The following is a 23,535-nucleotide window of genomic DNA, read 5'->3' on the forward strand; positions in this document are numbered from 1 at the left end:
CTGCTATGGTGGCATCTCATATGGGATCCAGTTTGAGTCCCAGCTGCTCCACTTCTGATCCAGCTCTCTGCTATGGCCTGGGAAAGCAGTGGAAGATGTCCTAAGTCCTTGGGCCCCTGATCCATGCTGAAGACCTAGAAGAAGCTCCTGGACCCTGGCTTCAGATTGGCCCAGCTCTGTCCATTGTGGCCATTTTGGGAGTGAACCAGCAGATGGAAGATCTCTCTCTCTCTCTGCTTCTGCCTCTCTGTAACTCTGCCTTTCAAATAATAAATAAATCTTTAAAAAGAATTACAGAAAAATTGCCAAATTGGAGTGATAAATAGTTGCTCATTCCATTAAGTTCAAGGAATCCTTAATAGATTATGTATGGTGTTTATCAAGACACTTTAATGATAGATTTTCAAAAGTCTAAGTTTTTTTTAAAGAGGGAATTTTGAAAATATCAAGAAAAAAGTCATGCATCTTTTCTCTTTAGAGGTCTTTACAGGAATTTAATACCCCATCCTATGTACAACTTCTTATTTTTGCTGAGAAATAGGCAGGTTTCTCAGAAGAAACCTTGCAGGATATGAGACTGTGGAAGAATATAATCAAGGTGCTGAAAGAAAAATAACAAATGATGCAGCCTAGATTATTCCCAATACTGTACACTAGATACGAAAGATAAACACTTGTTCATGAAATCAAAGCAGAGAGATGTTGTTATTATTCAAACTTCATTTTTGTTTTGCTTTTGTTTTGCAATATATATATTTATTTAATTTTATTAATATGAAACAGATTTCATGTATTTCATAGGTGTGATTATAAGAAGATAACCATATTTCTTTCCCTCCTTGCCTTCCTCCCTGAACCTCTCTCCTTCTATCCTCTTTTTTTAATTTTTGTGAAAACATTATGGGGTTCTTGACGTTGAAACAAAAGGACAGAAGTTGCTACATGAAAATATCAAGTCCACGGTAAAGGTAAGACTGTGAGTCAGTTCAGAATATTCCAAAACTGCAATGTTGAAGCCAAAATTATTTTGAACAACATTAGAAAAATTACAAGATAAAATACTAAAAAGCTATACTTGCAATAATTAAATTTGAATAGTTATAAAATTACAAAATATGGTCGGAAGAGAAGTCAAAATGTGAGTTTTTGCATGCAGTTGGCATTTAAGTTGTTAAGAATTAAAAGTAGACCATTATAACCATTAAATGTTTTATGTTTGTTTCATTGTAATCAGGAATAAAACAAACCTGAAGTAGATAAAGAGAAAGGAATCAGAGTATATACGCACACACACACACACACACACACAAACTCACTAAATCACAAGGAAAATATCTGGCAAGAAAGGAAGAAACAGTAGCTACAAAAAACCAGGGATCAATTAATAAGAAAAACGTCCTTATCTCTCAATGTTCATATCGAGAACACCGGCCTGCGCCTCACTCCCCCACCCCCTGCTCTGGCTCCCGGGGTCCCGTCGGAAATATGCGCCCCCTGCCGGTCTCCGCGCTCTGGCCTCTCCCCGCCCGGCCCCTCCTGCACGACGAGTCCTGGAACCGGGGCGGGCCGGGGAGTCCTGGGCGCGGGCAGCGCCGCCTGGTGGACGGCGAGCGGCGCTGCAGCCGGGAGACGCGCGCCCAGCGCCGACAGAGGCGGGCGGCAGAGGCGGCGGCTCGGCCTCGGCGGAAAAAAAATTATATTGCGAGTCAATTGGTAAAAGACATGAAGTTGACTGGATAAAGTTTTAAAGTTTAATTGTATGTTGCCTAAAAGCGATCCATTTTAGCTATACTAATGCAAGATGAAAGTAACATGATGTAAAAAGATATTCCATTCCAATGGCCAGCAAAAGAAAGCTGAAGTGTTACATAATGGATCTGGAGGGCGATTCATCAGAACATAACATTGTATGAATGTACATTCATCATCAAAGCAGCCAAATAGATAAAGTTAATATCAAAACTAAAGAAGACAGGCAGAAATACAATAAAAATGGAAGACTTCGATGCTCTATTTTCAATGATGAACAGACCATCCAGACAGAACAATAAGGAAGGAATACCAGATTTAAACTAAAATTTAGACCAAACGGACCTAACAGCCATCTACAAAACATTTCATTAACATCAGCAAAATACATATTGTATTCAAGTGCACACAGCACATTCTTTACACACAGTTTAACTTCCACTGCACACAAAAAAGAAGTTATACTGTTTTCTTGCACAACGCAGTTACAATATATAATGATAAGGTATCCTGTATTATTTCAAAAGCTTAAAGAAGGATTTCAAATGATTTCACCACAAAAGGTGACAAATGTTTGGAGAGATAGATTTATTTATCCTGACTGAACATTTGTTTAAACATCGCATGATACCTCCTTAAAATTTATAATTTTAGGAAAAAATTCGGTAAAACAACTACAATAACAAAATAAAAAACACTCAACAATTGACTATTTAAATATTTAAAAGATTTGTAAAACACACACATCTATACCCACAAACAGAAAATTTTTAAAAAGTATTTATTTATTATTTTTTAAAAGGCAGAGTTACAGAGATAGAGGGAGACATACACACTCATGGGGTGGTAGAGAAAGAGAGAGAGAGAGAGAGAGAGAGAGAGAGAGAGAGAGAGAGAAAGGAGAGAGAGATCATCCATCCATTGATTCAGCAATCAATGACTACATCAGCTGGAGCTGAGTCTATCAGAAGCCAGGAGCCAGGAGCTTCTTCTGGGTCTCCAAGTGGGTGCACGGGTCCAAGAACTTTGACCACCTGTCACTGCTTTCTCAGTGCATTAGCAGGGAGATGGATAGAAAGTGGCACATCTGGAATCGGAACTGGCATATGGGATACCAGCACTGCAGGTGGTGGCTTTACCCACTACACAAAAGTGCTGACCCAACACATTTAAGAAGCAACAGCAGAGGCATGATCCATGAAAGAAATAAATAATATTCTGTGCTTCACTGAAACCAACTTTCTGCTGTATTTCAAATATCAAGAGGCTGCAGACTACAACACCAGCATCCCATATGGGTCCCAGTTCAAGTCTCAGCTGCTCCACTTCTACTCCATTTCCCTGCTAATGCACCTGGGAAAGCAGCGGAAGGTGGCTCCAGTCCTTGGTCTCCTGCACCCATGTGGGAGACCAGGATGAAACTCCCAGTTCCTGGTTTGGTCTCTCTCCACATTGGCCATTGTGGCCACTTGGAAAGCAAACCAGCGGATAGAAGATCTCTCTGTCTCTCCTTTGTTGTAACTGACCTTCAAAAAATTAAATCTTCAAAAAGCATTATTATATACTGCTCACAGTATATCTGAAGTACACACATTGCTCAATGAAAAGAAATGGTACATAGCAAGCTCCCATGTCTATTTCACTATACATATACACCTATGTGAGAAAACACATATTTAATGCATATTTGTACTCTTATGCATTGAGAGACAGAGAGAGAGAGAAGTAACAATGGAAAATTTTAACAACTGTTTCTTAAAAGGTTTATGTTTTTAATATTGCATTACTAAATAGGATTATATTATATTTATAAAACATTAACATTTTCACTGTGAATTATTTAAAAATTGATTTCAGAAAAAAAGAATTGTGTTTTTATAGCAATAATGATCATTCACTGGTACATGATCTATCTTCTATGTCTCATGAAAAATGGACTTCCTTTCTTGTTGTCTCTCTCAATCTCTCTCCATCTCTCTACCAGTATCCAACACCCAAATTCACACACAATACATGTCTCATAATTTCATGATGAGCATGATTCCTACTAAATAATACACTTACTTAATTTTAATTAGAGTTCCTTTCTAATTTAACATTAGCAACAACAAAAATTAATACTTTCTCAACTGATGAATTCTTTTAGGCATAGTTATTTAAGGAACTATAAAAGCAGTCATTATTTTCTATGGTATTTTGTAATCTCATTGGGAAAATGGGTTTTATTAGAAAAAATATATCTATCAAGGCAACATCTTGAAGAGTAAAGTATAATGTGGCTGAATGAGAAAGGTTAGAAACAGATTTGAACTCTGAAGGAAATGCAAGTTTCAATTAAAATAGAGAGGATATGCGGCTGGCGCTGTGGCTCACTAGACTAATCCTCCTCCTGCGGCACTGGCACACCAGGTTCTAGTCCTGGTCAGGGTGCCAGATTCTGTCCGGGTTGCTCCTCTTCCAGGCCAGCTCTCTGCTGTGGCCCGGGAGTGCAGAGGAGGATGGCCCAAGTGCTTGGACCCTGCACTCTCACGGGAGACCAGGAGAAGCACCTGGCTCCTGGCTTCGGATCAGCGCACCAGCTGTAGCGGCCACTGGGGGGTGAACCAACGGAAAAGGAAGACCTTTCTCTCTGTCTCTCTCTCTCTCACTGTCTACTCTGCCTGTCAAAATAAATAAATAAATAACAGTTTTTACTTTCTGCTGTGGAGTTTTCAGAAATTAAGTAAGATTTGAAAAATAGTGGTGGTGGTGTGGTTAAGATTGTCCCTTTATTTCAAAGTAATTCCCATGCCAACATTTATAATCTGGAAAGTTTTATCGTGTAAAAGTAAAATTGAGAATTATTTAGGATTAGTGAGATATTCAGTTTACCTGATGCTGATTTTTGTTCAAGAATAAAATAAACCCTCAATGAATTCACATTGAATTTGTAATTCATAAGAAACTTTACTTATCAAAATATAATTTATATAAAAATTGATGAGTCATCATCACAGTTTTCATTAATTTTGATTTGGTTACAGGATAGATCATCCTGATCATCTGCTCATTTTAGAGCTAATCATATCTTTTTATCTGTGATGCTGATTTTTGTAGACCATGATGCATTTGAAATTCCAGACAGCCCAACTCAAACTAGTATAAATAGACAAAATTACCTTTCTAGTTCTCCTCTTTCTTCACTAACCTCAGCCTATCTATTTGACATTATTTTCCCCATTTAAGTATCACAGTTCTTTTCTTTTGAATAAAGTATAAGGTATAAGAATTTGAGTCTATTATATGATATGTTGGACCCCCAGAATTTTGCCTTTTCAAAGAACCTAAAACCTGAAACTAAAAACAACAAATTTAAAACAAAGAACCTTAAATGTTTGCCCCAATTCCAGATGTATAAAGGCCTTTTTATAGGTACAAGCAGCTTATTGTTTGCTCATGACACTTAAGCTAATTTTATGGAATACAAACACAAAATATGTCATTAGAACAAAGTCAAACATAATTTTAATGAAAAATTATTATTTTAATGAAAAAATTATTTTGTGAGGGAAATCTCTTCTTGTGTCTGTATAATAATGTGTATGTTCATGTCAACTATACTATTATGTAGTAAAACGTTACTATTAACTGTTCTCTAGCGTGTTCAATTACCTTTCTTTGGTAATAAACTTAATTTCAGTCTATAGCTAAAAGCAGATGCTAGTAGCAGCCATTAACTTTTACCTTCTCCTGAGTTACACAGGAGATACAAGTAGTTAACTTGCTTATTGTTCATCTTTGACCTGGGGGGCTATAATTTCAAGTAATTTCAAAGAATATTTGGGTAAATTCCTTTAGAGAACACATCAAAAACACTAACCATGTGACTTCAACAAAAATGAGGTCAAGACAATGACAGCAGCAGTTTTCATGGTGCAGTTCAAACAGAAATGAGGAAATCTGTTGCACAATATCCCCCTGGAGGATCCAGATTAATCCGGATGTTTGTTGAGTGATGAATCTGGATTAATCTTATGAGACCAGTTCCCATCTCAATGTCTGACATAAGTTAGGGTTTCAGAATGTATTTGAGTAAAATTCATCAGACAAAGAAACAGGAAGGAAATAGTATGGCTTCCCTAGGCAACACAGCTAGTGATAGAACTGTATTTAGAAACTTTGACACCCACTACCATGGAGAAATCAAGAGGCCTGGTTTGTAATTAATTCTTCAGCAAAACATAGGGCAGAGGCAACCCTGGTGTTATGTGCAGAACCCTAGATCATGTGGCAGCCTCACAAACCCATAGGATTCATTTTGAGAGTGATCTGACAGGAGCAGGCATTGTGGCACAGCAGGTTAAGCTGCCACATGGGACCCCCGCATCCCATACCAGAGGCTGGAGGGCCAGAGACTGAGTCGTGCATCTGAGCCTTCCTGCTGGTGATCGTGGAAAACAGTAGGTGATGTCCCTGGTACCCAGATCCCTGCCACCCATGTGGGAGTCCTGGATGGAGTTCCTGGCTCCTGGCTTTGGCATTTCCCAGCCCTAGCTGTTGCAGACACTGTGGAGTGAACCTGAGGCTAGAAGGTCTCTCCTCTCTCTCACACTCTCTCTCTCCCTCCCTCCCTCCCACCCTCATCCCTCCAAATAAATAAGTAAATAAAACATTTTTAAAACACAGGACAGTGATCTTTCAGAGAAAAAAAGAAATCAGTATATATACTGCACCCAAATAAACATTTTGTAATTCCATTGCCCACAAATGTCTAGAAGTAATGTGTGTGTATGGAGAGGAAAAGAAAGAGGGAGAGAGGGAGAAATGAAGACAGGGAGAAAGGAAGAGAGTGGGAATTGTCTATCCTGGATTTTTAATTTCCTCCTGTAGGTTTTTCTGGGGTGGTTTTCAGTTAGTACCAAGCATGCCATTGCAGATATGGCTACCGACTCCTTTTCCACACCTGTCACAAAGGAGAATCAAAGCAGTTTGAACTAACTTAGGACAGACAGTGGCAAGCATTGATGTTCTTGCTCTACAACTGTGTAAACTTTCCCTCTCTCTGCTATAATATAGTCTGAAGAACCCTGTATCATGTAAAAGATCAAAGAGCAATGGTTTTCATTGTGGTCCATGAGTCCCTAGGAATCCTCCGGGCCCTTTCTGTGGGACTGCAAGGTCAAATTAATCTTTTTTATTTTTTATTTTATTTTTGACAGGCAGAGTGGACAGTGAGAGAGAGAGACAGAGAGAAAGGTCTTCCTTTGCCATTGGTTCACCCTCCAATGGCCACCACGGCTGGCACACTACGGCCGGCGCACTGCACTGATCCGATGGCAGGAGCCATGTACTTATCCTGGTCTCCCACGGGGTGTAGGGCCCAAGGACTTGGGCCATCCTGCACTGCACTCCCTGGCCACAGCAGAGAGCTGGCCTGGAAGAGGAACAACCGGGACAGAATCCAGCGCCCCGACTGGGACTAGAACCCGGTGTGCCAGCGCTGCAAGGTGGAGGATTAGCCTAGTGAGCCACAGCGCCAGCTGGTCAAAGCAATCTTCACAGTGATATTGAGATATGGTTTGCTTGCCTCATTGTGCTGACACTCATTGATGATGATGAATAAACCTGTGAGTGCCTAGCACAGATCATTGCAGTGATAGGAAATTGTGACAGCAATCATTGCCATTCTTCACTTCTGTGCAAACACAGGGGAAAAAGAGAGAAAACTGCCAGTTTCACTTATTCATGTCCTTAATGTGCCACTGCCTGGTCTTCTGGTTATGATATCTGGTTATTGGGTGCCTGGGTTTAAGTACCAGTCTGCTCCCAATTCCAGCTTTGTGTTAATGCACACCTTGGGAGGCAGCAGTTAGTAGTTCAAGTACTTGGATCCCTGCCACCCCTGTGGGAGACCTGGATTAAGTTTCAGGATCCTGACTTTGCCCTGGCACAGCCCAGACTGTTGCAGGTATTTGGAGAGTGAATTAACAGAGAAGATATCTGTCTGTCTCTAACTCTGTATCCCTTTCTCTATCTCTCTGCCATTCAAATCAAATCAAATAAATAAATAAACAAAAATTTAAAAGAATGTCTTTAATAAAACAATAAAGTTATTGATTATATTAAATCTTAACATTTGCATGTACATTTTTTAATATTCCGTGTAACAAATTAGAAAGTATGCATAGAGTACTCATGGAGAGAAGGTGCCTATTTTAAGGAAAAGTGCTTGTGAAATAGCAGAGGCAGAAATTAAAATCATTTTAGGAGTCAGTGTAGTGGGACAGCAGGTTTAGCCACTGCCTGTGACCCCTCCATCCTATATGAGCACTGATTTGAGTCCCAGCTGCCCCACTTCTGATCCAGCTCCCTGCTAATACACCTGCAAAATCAGCAGAAGACGGCTGAAGTATTTTGGCCCTGCCACCCATGTTAGAAACCTAGATGGAGGGGGCCGCTGCTGTGGCGCAGCAGGTTAAGTCACTGCCTGCAGTGCTGGCATCCCATATGTGTGCTGGTTCAAGACCTGGCTGCTCCACTTGCAATCCCGCTCTCTGTTACGCCTGGGAAAGCAGTAGATGAAGGCCCAATCCTTGGGCCCCTGCACCCGTGTGGGAGACCTGGAGGAAACCCCTGCCTCCTGGCTTTGGATTGGTGCAGCTCCGGCTGTTGTGACCAATTGGGGAGTGAACCAGCAGATGGAGGACCCCTCCCTCTGCCTCTCCTCTTTCTATGTAACACTGACTTACAAATAAATAAATAAATCTCTAAAGAAAAAGAAACCTGGATAGAGTTCCAGGCTCCAGGCTTTGGCCAGGGCCCAGAACATTGTGGCCATCTGGGAAGTGAACCAGCAGGTGAAGATTCTCTCTCTCTCTTCTCACACTCACTCTCACCTGTGTGCATGTCCATCCTTTCTGTAAATCCACCATTCAACTGAAAATAAAATAAACCTTAAAAAAGGAAATGAGGGGCTGGCGTTGTGGATAGCAGGTTTAAGCTACCACCTGTGATGCCGGCATGTTATGGTGCTAGTTTGGGTCCTGGCTGCTCCATTTTCAATCCAGCTCTCTGCTGATGCACCTGGGAAAGCAATGGAGAATTATCCAAGTACTTAGGCTCCTGCCACCCACATGGGAGACCAGAATAAAATTCCTGGCTCATGGCTTCTGCCTGGCCATTTGGAGAGTGGACTAGCAGATGGAAGATCTCTATGTCTTTCCTTCTTTCTCTGTAACTCTGCCTTTCAAATCTATAAATAAATAAATCTTTTTAAAAGTAGGAAAATAAAATCAGTTTTATGTGAAAGCGTTATCAACAGATAACTATCAGCATTTGGTCTTAGGTATTTGGCAAACATTTTCTAAACAATCCATTTCTAAAAAAATGAATGAAGTGAGCCTTCACTTCAAGGAAAACAATTGACAAAATTGGAGCTCTCAGGGGCTGGCATTGTGGCACAGCAGGTTAAGCCAGCACTCGGGATACCCACATCCAATATTGGGGTGCTGGTTTGGATCCCATATATTCTGCTTCTGAACTAGCTCCCTGCAAATGCACATGGGAAACAGCAGCTGATAGTTAAAGTGCTTCCATCCTTGTCACCTGTGTGGGAGACCCAGAAGGAGCTCCTTGCTCCTGGCTTCCACCAAGGCAGTCATTTGGGGAGTGAACCAGTAGGTAGAAAATCAGCATTTGGAAGAACTCCTATCCACCATTGTGAAGTTGACATCTCCCCAGTACTTACCTTTCCAACAAGATGGATGCGATATTCAAAACTGTGATGTTTTATGTTGCAGTATGTGAGATTCCTCAACAGCTGGGTGATCTGGATAATTCAGGGATCTAATGTTATTCAAATGGCCAGGCCATATTGCCACAAAATCGTAAGTGGGAAAAGGCCTAAGACCAATGAATTACAGCCTAGCAGGCACAAAAAGTTCATGGTATGATTTCAGATTTCACATTATAACAAAGCTTTAAGAAACTGCCACTAACTGAATTTTAACACAGCATCACAGAAAAATATCCCTAACTATCTGAAAAGACTATTAAAATACTCCTTAACTTTCCAGCTAGCTCAGTGTGAGGATGGATTTTCCTCACAAACTTAAACCAAAATAACATATCACAACAGATGGAATGTAGAAACAGATATGGGATTCTAGTTGTGTTGAAGAGATGTGAAAAAACTGTTAAATAATGCCACTTGCATTTTTTTTTTGTTTTGGAAAATATAGTTGTTTTTCATAAATTAGTATTATTTATATAAACTTGCAGTGGGTTTATTGTTTTATTTTGAATTAATACTACACAAATATGTTTAGGTGTTCTCCATTTAAATTTATATCCTAGTAACTATAAATAGGTGTAACTCATGCAAAGAAAGCTCTGTGGGGGTGCTCAATAAATTTTAAAGAATATAAAAGGATCCAGAGACCAAAATGTTTGAGAATTCCTGTTCTACACATTCATCATAACTGCACATTAGTCCACTGTGTTGATGTTGAATTTTAGTAGAACTGGACAAGTGAGAAGAAAAGTTGCAACTGTATTGGAATCCTTGGATAAAAATACAAAGGTACTTCAAAAAATCATGGAAGATGTAATTTCTTAAAAATCTTGTATTGAGTGAATATAATTTTCATAAGCACAACTTTGGGAATATAGTGGTTCCCCCACACACCCACCCTCCCACCCCCACTCCCATCCCACCTCCTACTCCCTCTCCCATCTCATTCTTCTTTAAGAATCATTTTTATTTAACTTTATGTACAGCAGACCAGCTCTATACTAAGTAAAGATTTCAAGAGTTTGCACACATACCCACACACACACAATGTAAAAAGTACTATTTCGGAACAAGTTTTGCAGTTAATTATCATAGTAAAATTCATTAAGGACAGAGGTCCTACATGTGGAGTAAGTGCACAGTGACTCCTGTTGTTAATTTAACAATTAACACTCTTATTTATGACCTCAGTGATCACCCGAGGCTCTTGCCATGAGCTGCCAAGGCTACAGAAGCCTTTTGTGACCACAAACTCTGTCAGTATTTAGACAGGGCCATAAGCAAAGTGGAAGTTCTCTCCTCCCTTCAGAGAAGAGTGCAGCCTTCTTTGATGGCCCCTTGAAAGATGTAATTGAAAGAAGTGTGCATAGGGCTGACATTGTGGCATTATGGGTTAAGCCTCCCCCTGTGACACCGCCATCCCATATGGGCATCAGTTTGATTCCTAGCTGCCCTACTTCTGATCCAGCTCCCTGATAACATGCCTGGGAAAGCAGTGAAAAATGGCCTAAGTATTTGGGCCCCTGAACTCACATGAGAGACTTGGATGAGGCTCCTAGTTTCAGCCTGGCCCATCCCTGGCCATTGCAGCCATTTGGGAAGTGAACCAGTAGATTGAAACTCTCTCTCTCTCTCTCTCTCTCTCTCTCATTTCTCTCTGTAACTCTGCCTTTAAAATAAATGAATCTTTTTAAAATGTTAGTGCACATTTTTCATGCATGTGCTCTTACGGGTGAAAAAAAAAAAAAAAACCTCTGAGGATTCAGATGTCCATTATATCATTGAAGATATTAGGGGCCAGTAGACTGTGACATGACAAGACATTCCTTCCAATATAAAGGAAAATATATTGCATCGGAGACTTCCTGCCACTAATAAAGAAGCCCAGTGCTCTCTGGGCACTTTGGATGCTAGAGACAGCACATACCATACCTGGGGATATTGCTCTGATCCCCATAGTAGGTGACATGAAAGATGGCAGCTTTGTTAGATAAGAGCCAGAACAGACTCCACCAGCAGGTCTGGTTGTGGTGACAGCAACCCTGCCAACCTTATGGTACTAGAAGAGGCTCCATGTGGATTTTGTGATAAACATCAATAAAAGAGTCACAGTGTAGACCTCTAAGGGTTCTGGAACAAAGACACAACATTGGCAGTAGAAAACACTGTACCATTTGAAAAGCAATTTGGTGTACACCAGCACTCCAGCAGAGGAACAGCATCTAAGCAAGAGACATTAAGAGACAATGGAACAAATATAGCCATCAGATTACTGCAGACCTACCATCAAGATTGGTGGGCCCAGCAGGGAAGTGACATAAAACAGAAGTGTACATAGCAGATCCAAAGTGTACAAGAAAGTTCCACCAGTGGGTAGGCTAGACCACCCTGTCATTAACCACTGCCACCTGAGCACCTGCCCCCCAGCTCAGAGCTATGGCTGCATGACAAGCCCATGCAGCACGAGGGAAGCTGGGAGTGGTCCATATACAGGACAGTCTGGTGTGCTGGTCAGGTCAAAAAGAAGGTTGATGGTCCCACTCTAGAATAACCTTGGGAGACTGGTGGGGGGGATTCTCCAGTGGGAATAGTTTTAGGTGGTGCCTGTGATCATGCATTTAGTGTGGAAAGAGAAATGGCCTGAGGAAAGAATATATACATACAGAGACTCATGAACAGTGCTAACAGCCTGGAAAGTGGAAGATTGGAAGAAGGAGATCTGTGAAAGAGGCAGATGGAAGAACAAAAGGGAAGAAGCACAAAGTGTGAGCATCTTTTTCTCACTTGTAACACACTCCAGAGAATATTCACCACAGAACAGAGCCCTAAAGGTAGAAGGGCTGAGCCCACTGATGACAGCCAGCCTTATTGCTGGCCACCTGAGTGTAGCACAGAGGAGCTATGGTGGAAGGGGTGAAAGCTATGCACAGGTGAACCAGCATGTGCTCCCTCTCAGTGACACTGGTCTAGTGATGGATCTAGTTCCTGCTGCTGCCTAATAAATCAACTTCCTAGGAAGAGAGACCAGTGCTGAGCCCACTAGTTGGCAGCATCCTTTGAAGAGATCTGCAAGTACAGCTTTTCTTCTTCTGCCTACAGGGTCTCAGCCAGCATCACCACTCAAGGTCTTGCATAAGTTTCCATCCTTAAATAGAGGATTCTATAAAACAGCCTCCTGAATCAGCAGCCCCTCTTTGTAGCAATGAGCACGCAGTTTAGAGTCCTATCACAAACCACTTCGTGTGAGTTGAGTTGTCCCTCCCCGTTCCAAGACAAAAGATGTTTTAAAGTCTTAACACCACTATCTGTGATTGTGACCTTATGCGGAAATAAGGTTCTTGTAGATGTAATCATGTGAAGATGAGATCAATGGCTGGAGCAGGGCCGATCTTAAGCCAGGAGCCAGGAACTTCCTCCAGGTCTCCCATGTGGGTGCAGAGGCCCAAGGACCTCGGCCATCCTCCACTGCTTTCCCAGGGCATAACAGAGAGTTGGATTGTAAGAGGAGCAGCCAGGACTAGAACTGGCACCCATATGGGATGCCAGTGGCGCAGGCCAGGGTGTTAACCCACTGCACCACAGTGCCAGTCCCTATTAATGATTTTTTAAATCATCAAATCTCAGCATTGTTTGTTGAAAATAGAACTCTAACCACTGACAAGAACGGGGTCCTAGGGATTTTTTTCACCTTCCATCAGTAACCCTGTCCATCCGGGGACCCTTGTGGATATTGAAGGACTGAACTGACGCCTGTGCTGTGGCCTCCCTCAGAGGCATGATAAAGTCCTAACAGTTTTCTGTTCTCCAAGCACTTGTAATGAAGGCAGGAGGACAGGAGATGACACCCACAAGAGTGGGTTCACAGGGAGGAAACTCAGGAAGCCCAACTGCCCTGTCTGCACCCTCATGGGCTCTCCACTTTTTTCTGGCAGTAAAAGCCACCCTCACTGTCTCCACATCCCTGGTGTGCTCTGCCCTGGAAATGTAACCTGTGCTTTCCTGGAGCCACCCTTAAACAGAGCATGGCACGACAGCACAGAAGCTGATAGCATGGGCTTTGCAGATGGCCTGACCTGACTCCAATTCCAACTCAGTCACTAATCCGTGACCATGAGCAAGATGTGTAGCCCTCTCGGCAGTTTTATTTTCAACTTATTGTTTTGTATTTTTGAGATAATATATTTTCAATTTACATTATAATCAAAGACTTAGTGCTCCACTAAAGAAAGAGTCAACTAATAAAAAGTACAGGCTGGACAATAGGCTAGCCCCATAAAGAATAATCAAATGGAAATATTTTCAACTTCTTTCATTTACAGTAAATTTTAAAACAGTCCTTTGACAGTTTTGTTGCCTACGATTTATGTCTCTTTTGCTAAGTGATTGGTTTTCACTTCTGCCTTTTATTAAACAAACACTTAATGAATTTGACCTTGCTTCACCCACATTCATGTCCTGCAGAGGTAGAGAGAGAAAGAGGTCTTCCATCCACTGGTTCACTACCCAGATGACTGCAACAGGCGGAGCTGGGCCCATCTAAAGCCAGGAGCCAGGAGCTTCTTCCGGGTCTCCCATGTAGGTGCAGGGGTCCAAGGACTTGGGCCATCTTCTACTGCTTTCCCAGGCCATAACAGAGAGCTGGATGGGAACTGGAGCAGTCAGGACTCAAACTGATGGCCATAATGGATGCTGGCACTGCACGCAGCAGCTTTACCTGTGGTAAAGACAATGTAAAATTTCACATTTTAATACTAATGTTGTACACTGTTTTACTTAACATTTTGGGGAGTAACTGCCTCTGACTTCAATTCAAGAGGATACTTTTTTGTTGCTAGTATAACCTGTTTTTGTAATGGCATTAGCAAATAAAGGGATGCTTATTATTGAAACAAAAAAGTGTGTTATCCTTGCTGATTGTTAGCTATGAATATGACAATTATTATTTGATTTACCCACAGTCTCCTGTGGAGGCTCTGGGATATGGGGTAACTAAAGCAGATAAGAATCCCTACTTTTTGTGGTAGGGGCTTGGGAAAATCTTTTTTTCTTTCTGGGAGTCATATTCCTCATCAGTATGATAAGGCAATGGGCCTGTCTGGGGGCCTTTCCTGCTCAGTTTTCTCTGAGTCCCTGGGTGACAGAGATGTGTGTTCAGTGTGCACTGGGGACTGCAGCTAAGACTTGTACAGGTGGAGAAATAAAGGGAAAACTTAGTATGGCTTCTAAGTTCATCTTTTCCAGAATTATCATGATGATATCCAGTCTTGATGATAAGTTACATTGCACTGTACACATCACTACTCTTTTATTGTTTTTAAAAAATTATTTATTTGAACGTCAGCGTGAGAGAGAGAGAAAGAGAATTTTCCACTCACTGGTTCACTCCCCAGATGGCCCCAGTGGCCAGCACTGGGCCAGGTCAAGGCCAGGAGCTACATCTAGGTCTCCCATGTGGGTGGCAGGGGTCCAAGTATTTGGGCACAGGCAGAATTGAGCTTTCTACTCTAACTTCACTCTGCAAACACTCATCCTCTATCCCTTTCTTCAGCCAGCAGCTCCTTTCTCTGAATCTTCATGTTTTGTGTTCTGTACAGTGAGAAAAGGAAAAATGCTTCCTTGGGTACTGAGAGAAGGAAGAAGGATACACACAGAAAATGCACCCATAGGTACTCTGTGCAATAACCCTGGACCCACACAGGGTCCCTTCATGCATCACAGAGAGGGAGGGAGGGTGGGAGGGAGGGAGGGAGAGGGACAGAGAGAGAGAGGAGAGAGACACAACAGTCTTCCACTTGCTGATTCACTTCCTAAATGGTCCCAACAGCTAGGGCTAAGCAGATCCAAAGCTAGGAGCCAGGAGGTTCCTTCAAGTCTCCCACATGGGTGCAGGTGCCCAAGGACTTGGGCCATCTTCCACTGCTTTTCCAGGCCAAAACAGAAAGCTGGATTGGAAGTGGAGCAGCCAGGACTTGAATTGTTGCCCACACTGGGATGCCGGCACTGCAGGAAGTGGCTTTACATGCTATGCTACAGCGTCAGCCCCCACATAAACTTTTATTCTGTTCATAGAAATGTTATAATTTTTATACATTGTTTCACATCCTGTTTTCCTATACTTAAAAGGTTTGTATGGACACAATAGATGATCTTAGAATGCCTCTCCTTGGTGTGTAACTTGGGAGAAAGATCAAGCACCCAAAGAAGAGAGAAAGAAAGCTCTTTAACTTGCCATGGGTGCCTGGGCACCTGAAGTGGGTGGAGATGTTGATGTCACTGCCCCCTTGGGTGTGTGCTTCTCAGGGGCAGCTGTGCAGAGTAGAGAGGTGGGTAGAGGGTGGGGTGTATCTTGGGGAAAATGAGAGGTCTTGGACGTCATCAGTGGGGAGTGTCTGATGTTGATCAGGCAGCACAGGGCTACTGGTTAGGCAGCCACTTAATGGCCAATAATCCCAGAGCTGTAGAAGTAGGCCAGAGATGCTGTTAGAACTTGACTTGGCAGAGCTGTGTGGAGTGAGCTCAGGGCTATGAACAAGACAGGTGATAAGGGGGAAGGGGAGTGTGTGTCCTCTGGGAGAGTCAGAATCCTCCAATTTCCTGCCTGTAGAGGAGAGACCTTACCTGTGAGGGGACATAGTGTGCAGTCTCAGCCAGCAAAATTTGTAGTAGTAGAGGAGCTGAGTTTCCCCTTGTCTGGCATTTCTTATTTAATTGATAGCCCCCCTGAACCTTTTATTTAAGGTATACAAACTTAATGAATTTCATATTAGGAACATAGTGATTCTTCCCATCCTACCCTCCCTCCCACCCGCACTCCTACCCTTCTTCCTCCTCTAATTGTGATTTCAATTGTCAGGGCCTGCAGTTCCTTGAGAGTTCTGTAACCACACCTATCACTGGTCACCTCTCCTCACACTCACCCAGCCTTCCCCACTATGCAGAAGGGGGAAAACACCTGCAAGTCTTCACCCACCTGGGCCAGATGTTTCAGATGTCTCACCTGGCCACGTCTCCCTCCTGCTTCCATTCTGACCCTCTGTCATGGGCACAGCAATCACACCAACTTGCAGACAATACCCAGTGCTGGGTCTGCAGCTTAGCCAATAACACACTTGATTGTTCCTGCAATATGGAGAGAAAGACCTTCAGAGTGGAACCTTCTCTTCCAGGGGACTCTGAGTACCCAGTGAGGGTCCTGGATGAAGCCTAAGGCCAAGGGCATGGCTTCCCTGGCTCTCCAGGGAACACAGGTCAGCTTAGCACGGGTTGTTATTCATGAAAATCTCCCAAAAAGTTCAGAGAAGGTTGAGATGTCCATGTGGCCTGCTGTAGTCATTGTTCCTCCTTCCCTTAGGACAGCAGCAGTGAACAAGGCTGAAGGTTCATAGGGGGCGGCTCCCAAAGGACAGGCTCTCACCATGATCTCATAGGGACGTCTACTCAGCTCCTGGGGCAGGGCTGGTGGGGCTTCTGCACCTCCCCCTCCCCCCGCCACACACATATAGGGTCAAGCAGAACAGGTCCTTAGAACAAGCAAGGTGTTTTTTAAAGTCTTCCTAGTTACAGCTTTCACACAGGCTGTGGTTGTTTTCTGCATTCCGTGAAAGCCCCTTTCAGAATCCAGATAGGCATTCTCCAACTTTGAATTTTTTTTAAGATTTACTTATTTATTTGAACATCTGAGTTTCAGAAAGAGAGAGAGAAAAAAAATCTTGAACTCACTGGTTCATTCCCCAATTGGCTGCAACAGCCAAGGCTGGGCCAGGCCAAAACCAGGAGCCAGGAGCTTTGTCCAGGTCTCCCACATGCGTGGCAGGACCAAGCACTTGAGCCATCATCTGCTGCTCTTCCCAGGCCATTACCAGGGCTATATCAGAAGTGGAGCAGCTGGGACAGGAACCAGTGCCCAAACAGAATGCTGGTGTCACAGGCAGCAGCTGTATCCCCTATACCATAACAGCCCCCAACTTTGAATTCTTGAAGTAGGGGTGCTGCAGCAACAAGAATTAGCTCTTCTGCCCGAAAGAACTAAAAATAACAGCAACCACAGCAACAGACAAAATAGAGTATTTTCAAGATCCTTGACAGCTAGCAAAAAAGAAGTGACAGGAACGCAGCGGGTGAGCCCTGTCATTGCTCCAACTCACTGTCCTCAGAGTTTCCAAGATAAACAGAGGGAGAGGAAGGTGAAGATGGGCCCAGTGGGCCCTTTGGTAGGAGGACACTGAGCTGAGAGGCCAAGAAAGACAAAGTATCATTGAGTCTGTAGGGGGAGCCCGGGGGGGGGGGGGGTCACAGAAGGCGCCTTCTGAGCACACAGCACAGTGTGACCCAGGCCTGCACACAGGAAACCACCTAGTGTAGGGAAGTTGTTTCAAAAGCAGAGACGAGTGCCTGTCACTCAGGGCCAGAATAGTGACTGTTTCCAAAAGACAGACTTTTTCAAAAAACAAGCAAGCACGCAAACACACAAAACCCCTCCGTGCTCCATTCAGCCAGCACCACACGCTCCTCGCCAGGGCCCCAGAGCGCCCAGAGCCCCCACCCCAGGGCCTCACCGCGGCCCTCAGCCTCCAGAGCCGCCGCGCTCCCAAGGCCACGCCCACCGCCGCGCGGCCCGGCGCTTTCCCGCCCTCCGCAAGCCCCGCCCACCCGCCCGTTGCCCTCAGCCCCTCACACAGCCCAGGCCCCTGCGCCCCGAGGGCGCCATCACGACCCCCAGCCCGGCCTGCAGCCCGCCGAGGGCCCTGGGGGCTGCCGCCCCCCTGGGGAACCCGGATGCGGACCCGCTTCAGAAAACAGAGCTGTGGACATGGAGGACCCCGCGCCAGGGCTCCGGAACGGGGACAGCGGTGCGGGGTCACTTGAGGGGCGCCTTCCGGAACCGGAGTCAGAGGAGAAGACAGGGAAACGCGGACGCGGGGCGGACCCCGCGCTGAGGGACAGGGTTCCAGGAGGACGGGCGCTGGCCCCAGGCTCAGGACGCCGCTCCTCGGGAGGAGGATGCGGGAGCCGCGCCCACAGCTCCCGGGAGGGCGGGAAGGGCCGGGCCCCCCTGGAGGAGGCCGCGGGGCTGCGGAGCCCGGGCGGCAGGGGGCGCTCTCCGGGACTACAACCTCCTGCTGTTTGTAACTCCAGGCCTTTCATTCTTACTGTGGTGTTTATTCATTGGAGAGAATTAGAGAGAGGGGAGAGGCAGAGAGAAAGGTCTTCCATGCTCTGGTTCGCTCTCCAGATGGCCACTACAAGGGGTCTCCCAGGCAGGAGCAGGCCCCAAGCCCTCGGGCCATCTTGCATGGCTTCCCCAGCCCATTAGGAGAGAGCCAGAACGGAAGAGGGGCAGCCGGGACAGGAACCAGCGCCCATGGGGGAAGCCGGCCCTGCAGGCGGAGGCTTAGCCCACCAGGACACAGCACAGGCCGGGCCCACGGCGTTTCCGGTGCTGTGCAGAGAAACTGACTTGAAAATTACCAGACTCCAGGAGCTAGAATCCTGCTGTCTTTTCTCTTAGAGAGGGGAGGCCTTGCCTCCTGCGTGCAGGCTTGTAGTGTGTAACTTTGTTGCAGGCAGAAGTCTCTGAGGGTTAAAGTGCAGTTAAGGAAGTGAGGTTAAGGTGGCTGCAGGTCATCCCGCACTGTCTTGGGCTCAGAGGCTCTGGAGCTGGCGCAGTCACACTAAGGAGAGGAGCCCAGGAGCTGCAGCATGGGGGCGACAGGGCATGCACAGAAGGGCTGGGTTGGGGTGAAGGTGGCACAGCAGGTTAGAGCCCCAGCCTGCAGTGCCAGCCTCCTTGGGGGCTGCTCCACTGGCTCTGCAGCTCTCTGCTGTGGCTGGGAAAGCAGCCAAAGATGGCCTTAGTCCTTGAGCCCCTGCCCCGGTTTGGGAGACCTGGCTGAAGCTTCTGGCTCCTGACTTCGGATCACCTCAGCTCTGGCCATTGTGGTCATTTGGGGAGTGAACCAAAGACCTCTCTCTCTCTCTCTCTCTCTCTCTCTCAGGCTCCACCTCTCTCTGTAACTCTGTCTTTCAAATAAAATAAAATAATAATTATTAAAAGAAGAAGGAGGAGGGCAGCGTCTGTTTCCCTTGGGCCACCATGAGTTCACTCATGTCTTCCTTGAAAGGTTGCTGGGCCCAAGCCAGGTCCATCCTGGAGTCATTCAGTTTGTTCTGCACCTGTTCTCTCCATCCTTATCCTCTTTACTTGTTTTGTGTGTGTGATTTATTTATTTCTTTATTTGAGGGTTAGCACTACAGAGAGAGGGAGAGACAGAGAAAAAGGGCTTCCATCTGCTGGTTCACCACCGAAATGGCCTCAATGCCTTGCTCTGGGCTGATCTGAAGCCAGGATTTATCCGGGCCTCCCACACAGGTGCAGGGGCCCAAGCCCTTGGGCCATCTTCCACTGCTCTCCTAAGCGATAAGCAGAGAGCTGAATTGCAAGAGCAGCAGCCAGGACATGAACCGGCTGCCACACAGGATCCTGGCCTGGCTGTTTGAGGCTTCCCCTACAAAGCCACAGCCAGGCCCATCTCCTTCTCCTTAAAATCAGATGTGGAGAAATCCTGCCTGAACCCCGTGCTCACATTAATGAGATTGCAGGGATGTGTGGGAAGGATCCCTCCTCAAATAGTGTTGAAAACAACACCTCTGTCTTTTGTGCTTTTTCCACATAAATTCTGGGTGCTTTTCCTAGTTATATGAATAATGTGCATAGTATTTTGGTGTGGGTTGCCTTGAATTATAAACTCCTTTCTATAGAGTAGACATTTTCATCATGTTAATTCTTGTAATCCGTGGACATGGATGTCTCTGTAGTGTTTGTGTCTGCTTCAGGTTCTTTCACTGGTGTTTCATAATAGTCATGGTAGGGAAGACACTAAGAAATGGACAAGTAGGAGTGCTTTCTACATGGCTTGGCAAACATTTTAATGAGATGTAGAGGCAAAGCATTGAGGCTTGTCTGTGTCTAGCACACAGTAACTGCTCAGTCACATTAGTTCTTGCCAGTCCATCACCATCTGCTCTTTCAGACTCTTCTTCCTTGTCTTAGACACATGGATAACTGTTCATGGTGTGATGGACCATTCTACTCACATAAGTTAATGTTCCTCAAATGATTTAAATGTTTAGTATTATTAATAATGTCTCAAGGAGCATCATCTACATATATTTGGTATGTCCCTTGTTAATTGTGAAGGTACTTCTCCAGGTTGTATCCTGTAAAGGGACTTGCAAGATCAAATTTCCGGTACATTCCTGATGGTGCTGTTCTGGCCCCATTGCCTGGCAAGAAGATTTTCCCATTCACATTCACAGCCACTGATGAGAATGATCTTTTCTATACCTCCTTGCAGAAACTAGACAGCCCCTGTTACCTTCTGTTAACTTTTACCAGCACTTAACTCTTTGTTGTGAGATTATATCAACTCAGATTACACTCAATAGGCCTGGAAAGGCTGCGATCAGTGGGATGCTCTGTGTTCTCTTGTATTGGATGACTGCTCTGTTCTGAGATAGACAACAGCAATGCAAGCACACAAGTCTTGCATGGTGGACGCCACTGTGTGTTGGGTTCCTGCAGTGTTCTGGATTTTGTGTCTGAGGCCCTCATTTCTCTGTCACTCTTTCCTTTCTTTCTGCTTGCATCCTTATTCTTTCTTTCCACAGATTTGGGATTGGTCTGCTCCTGTTTTACTAGGATTTTTGAGATACTTTGTTAGGTTATTTGAAGTCTTTCTAATTATTTGATGTAGGAACTTAATCCCATAAACTTTCCTCTGCATACTACTTTTAGAATTTCCCACCAGATTCAGTGTGTTGTGCTTCCATTATAATTAGTTTCATGGAATTTTTAAATTTCCCTCTTGGTTTCTTATCCAGCCTTTATGTATTTGCATACCTTTGGGGGTTCTTGTGTTGTTGATTTCTAGTCTTATAGCATCCATGTTCCATGTGCAGATGAAAAGAATGTGTATTCTGCAGCTGTGGAGTGAAATATTCTGTAGTCATCTCTTATGGCCATTTGGTCTGTAGTAGTTTCTCTCTGATGCTTGTTAATTTTTTCCAGGTGATCTCTTCCTGTTGAAGAAAGGTGAGTGTTGAAGTCCCCCACTATCACTGCATTAGAATTCATGTGTCCTTTAGATGGAATAATTTTATTTTATAAATTAGTGTGCTGCAGCAATGGGTGCATATGCACTTACCATATTATTTAACAGATAAAACCTGTTTTATCTGATCCAACCGTAAGTACTCTTACTCACATCTAATATCCATTAGCATGAAGCATCTTTTCCCATCCTTACCCTTTCAGTCTCTGTCATTACTGGTGTGTTTCTTGTAGGTGACTTGTGGTTGGGTCTTGCTTTTCATCCAGTCATCCTGTCTGTATCTTGTAACTGGGTAATGTTGTCTATTGACATTCACAGTTATTATGGATAAGGGATGGGTAAGAACTTGATTTTTAGAAATTTCATCATTTTGTTGTGAGTACCCTATGTTCTTTTTCCAGTGGGTTTTCTGTCATGGGTCTTGATGGTGGTGGTGACTCCTTACTCCGAGTCACTTGCAGAGGCTCTGGGACAGGAACTGCACAAGGCAGACAGTGCTCCTGTCTCAGGAAGACTCTTTTCTGGCATAGGAGCCTGATGGTCTAGAGGTGGTCACAGAAACTCATTCTGTGTCTGACTGCAATCACTACTTGATCCTTTCAGTGTTCTTCGGTCCTGCTGTGTCACCCAGGGATCAAACTGACTGAATATCAATGATAGATCTTAGTACCAGAGTAACTCATGGGGGAAGCACATTCTCCAAATGGCCAAATGATGTCCCTGAATAACAAATGAGAATTCCTCAGTTCCTTGGATGTCACAGCATCAGGTACACTTACGCAACCGGTAGAAGTGTTTCTACCTGTGCAGAAACTTCTTGGTTTGATAACATCAGATTTTTCCAATTGGTTTTTATTGTCCATGTTCTTATGGTCTTAGCCCAAAAACTGTGTTGACTCTGCCCATTTCTTAGAGCATTTGCTCCATGTTTTCCTCTTCACATCTTACATTTAGATCATGATCCATTTTGAGTTGATTTTTGTAAATTAAAATCCAATTTTCCCAGTCCCATTAAAATAGATGTGCATATCTCCAGGGAATGTTTTCCACACCTTTGTCAAAAGTAAGTGTAGGGATGTAGGTGTGTGAATTTCTAGGGGTTCTCTTTTTTCCATTGTCCTATGTGTCTATTGTTATGTTGGTAGCATACTGTTTTTTTCTCAATAGCTTTGTGGCATATATTTAATTTTGAACTGTGGTGCCTCCATCTTTGGCTTTATTGTGTTAAGACTATTTTGAGTATTCAGAGCCTTTTGTGTTTTCATAAAAATTTTAAGATTTTTTTCTTATTCTGTGAGGATGTCATCAGTATTTTGATGGGGACGACATTGAATCTCTAAATTGTTTTGGGTAGTTTTGATATTTTAATAATATTAATTCTTCCAAATCAAGAATATATGAGGGAATTCCATTATTTTGTGTCTGCTTCATTTTCTTTCATTAGATTCAATGTGTTTGAATTTCATTGAAGAGGACTTTCACATCCTGGTTGAACTTATCACAAGGTATTTAATTTTTTGTATCTGTATAGAATTGGATAGCACTTACCAATTCTCATCAAGATGGTTGAGTATATAATAAGGCCAGTGATTTTGGAATTCCACACTGTGTACCTAATAGAGAATTACTAATCCAAAACACATAAGGAATGGAAACACTTCCCCTGTCAGGTGGAGTCCTCACAGCAGGAATGTGGGATTTCTCTGGGTCATGAAGGGGGATGTGAATGAGGGGTTGGAGGCATTTGTTACATGTGCATGCTGTGTGTGATTCCTTCCATCTGTGCTACTCTGACATTAAACACACTGCTTATCTGCCCCCATGTGCAGGGGACATAGGGTGATAATGACAGTGACTCTAATTCAGCAAGGGCAAAAATGGAGCCTACAAGGAAGTCATGAATCC

At 43.9% G+C, this 23,535-nt stretch overlaps 1 protein-coding gene and 1 long non-coding RNA gene across 8 annotated transcripts in view; one reads left to right on the plus strand and one right to left on the minus strand.

Moving 5' to 3' along the window:
- Positions 1-13,624: 13,624 nt before the first annotated feature.
- LOC138850480 (uncharacterized) lies at positions 13,625-18,424 on the minus strand. Of its 2 annotated transcripts, none has more exons than XR_011390289.1 (3): positions 18,304-18,424; positions 16,491-16,639; positions 13,625-14,234 (listed from the first exon to the last, which is right to left on the minus strand). It is a non-coding gene; the product is annotated as an uncharacterized lncRNA (long non-coding RNA). The 2 variants fall into 2 exon arrangements; XR_011390288.1 differs by lacking the exon at positions 18,304-18,424 and adding an exon at positions 18,076-18,114.
- A 61-nt stretch (positions 18,425-18,485) lies between these two features.
- Positions 18,486-23,535, plus strand: part of LOC103345827 (neuroblastoma breakpoint family member 6) — a 30,427-nt gene continuing 25,377 nt past the window's right edge. For 2 of the 6 annotated variants that reach the window (XM_070077255.1, XM_070077257.1), the window contains exons 1-2: positions 18,486-22,399; positions 23,075-23,135. The gene's annotated coding sequence lies outside the window, so the exon portion shown is untranslated. Of the gene's footprint in view, positions 23,136-23,535 lie in introns of all 6 variants that reach the window. The other 4 variants (XM_070077256.1, XM_070077258.1, XM_070077261.1 and 1 more) reach the window with 2 other exon arrangements.

The sequence above is a fragment of the Oryctolagus cuniculus genome, chromosome 7, assembly GCF_964237555.1.
Source record: "Oryctolagus cuniculus chromosome 7, mOryCun1.1, whole genome shotgun sequence".
NCBI lineage: Eukaryota > Metazoa > Chordata > Mammalia > Lagomorpha > Leporidae > Oryctolagus > Oryctolagus cuniculus.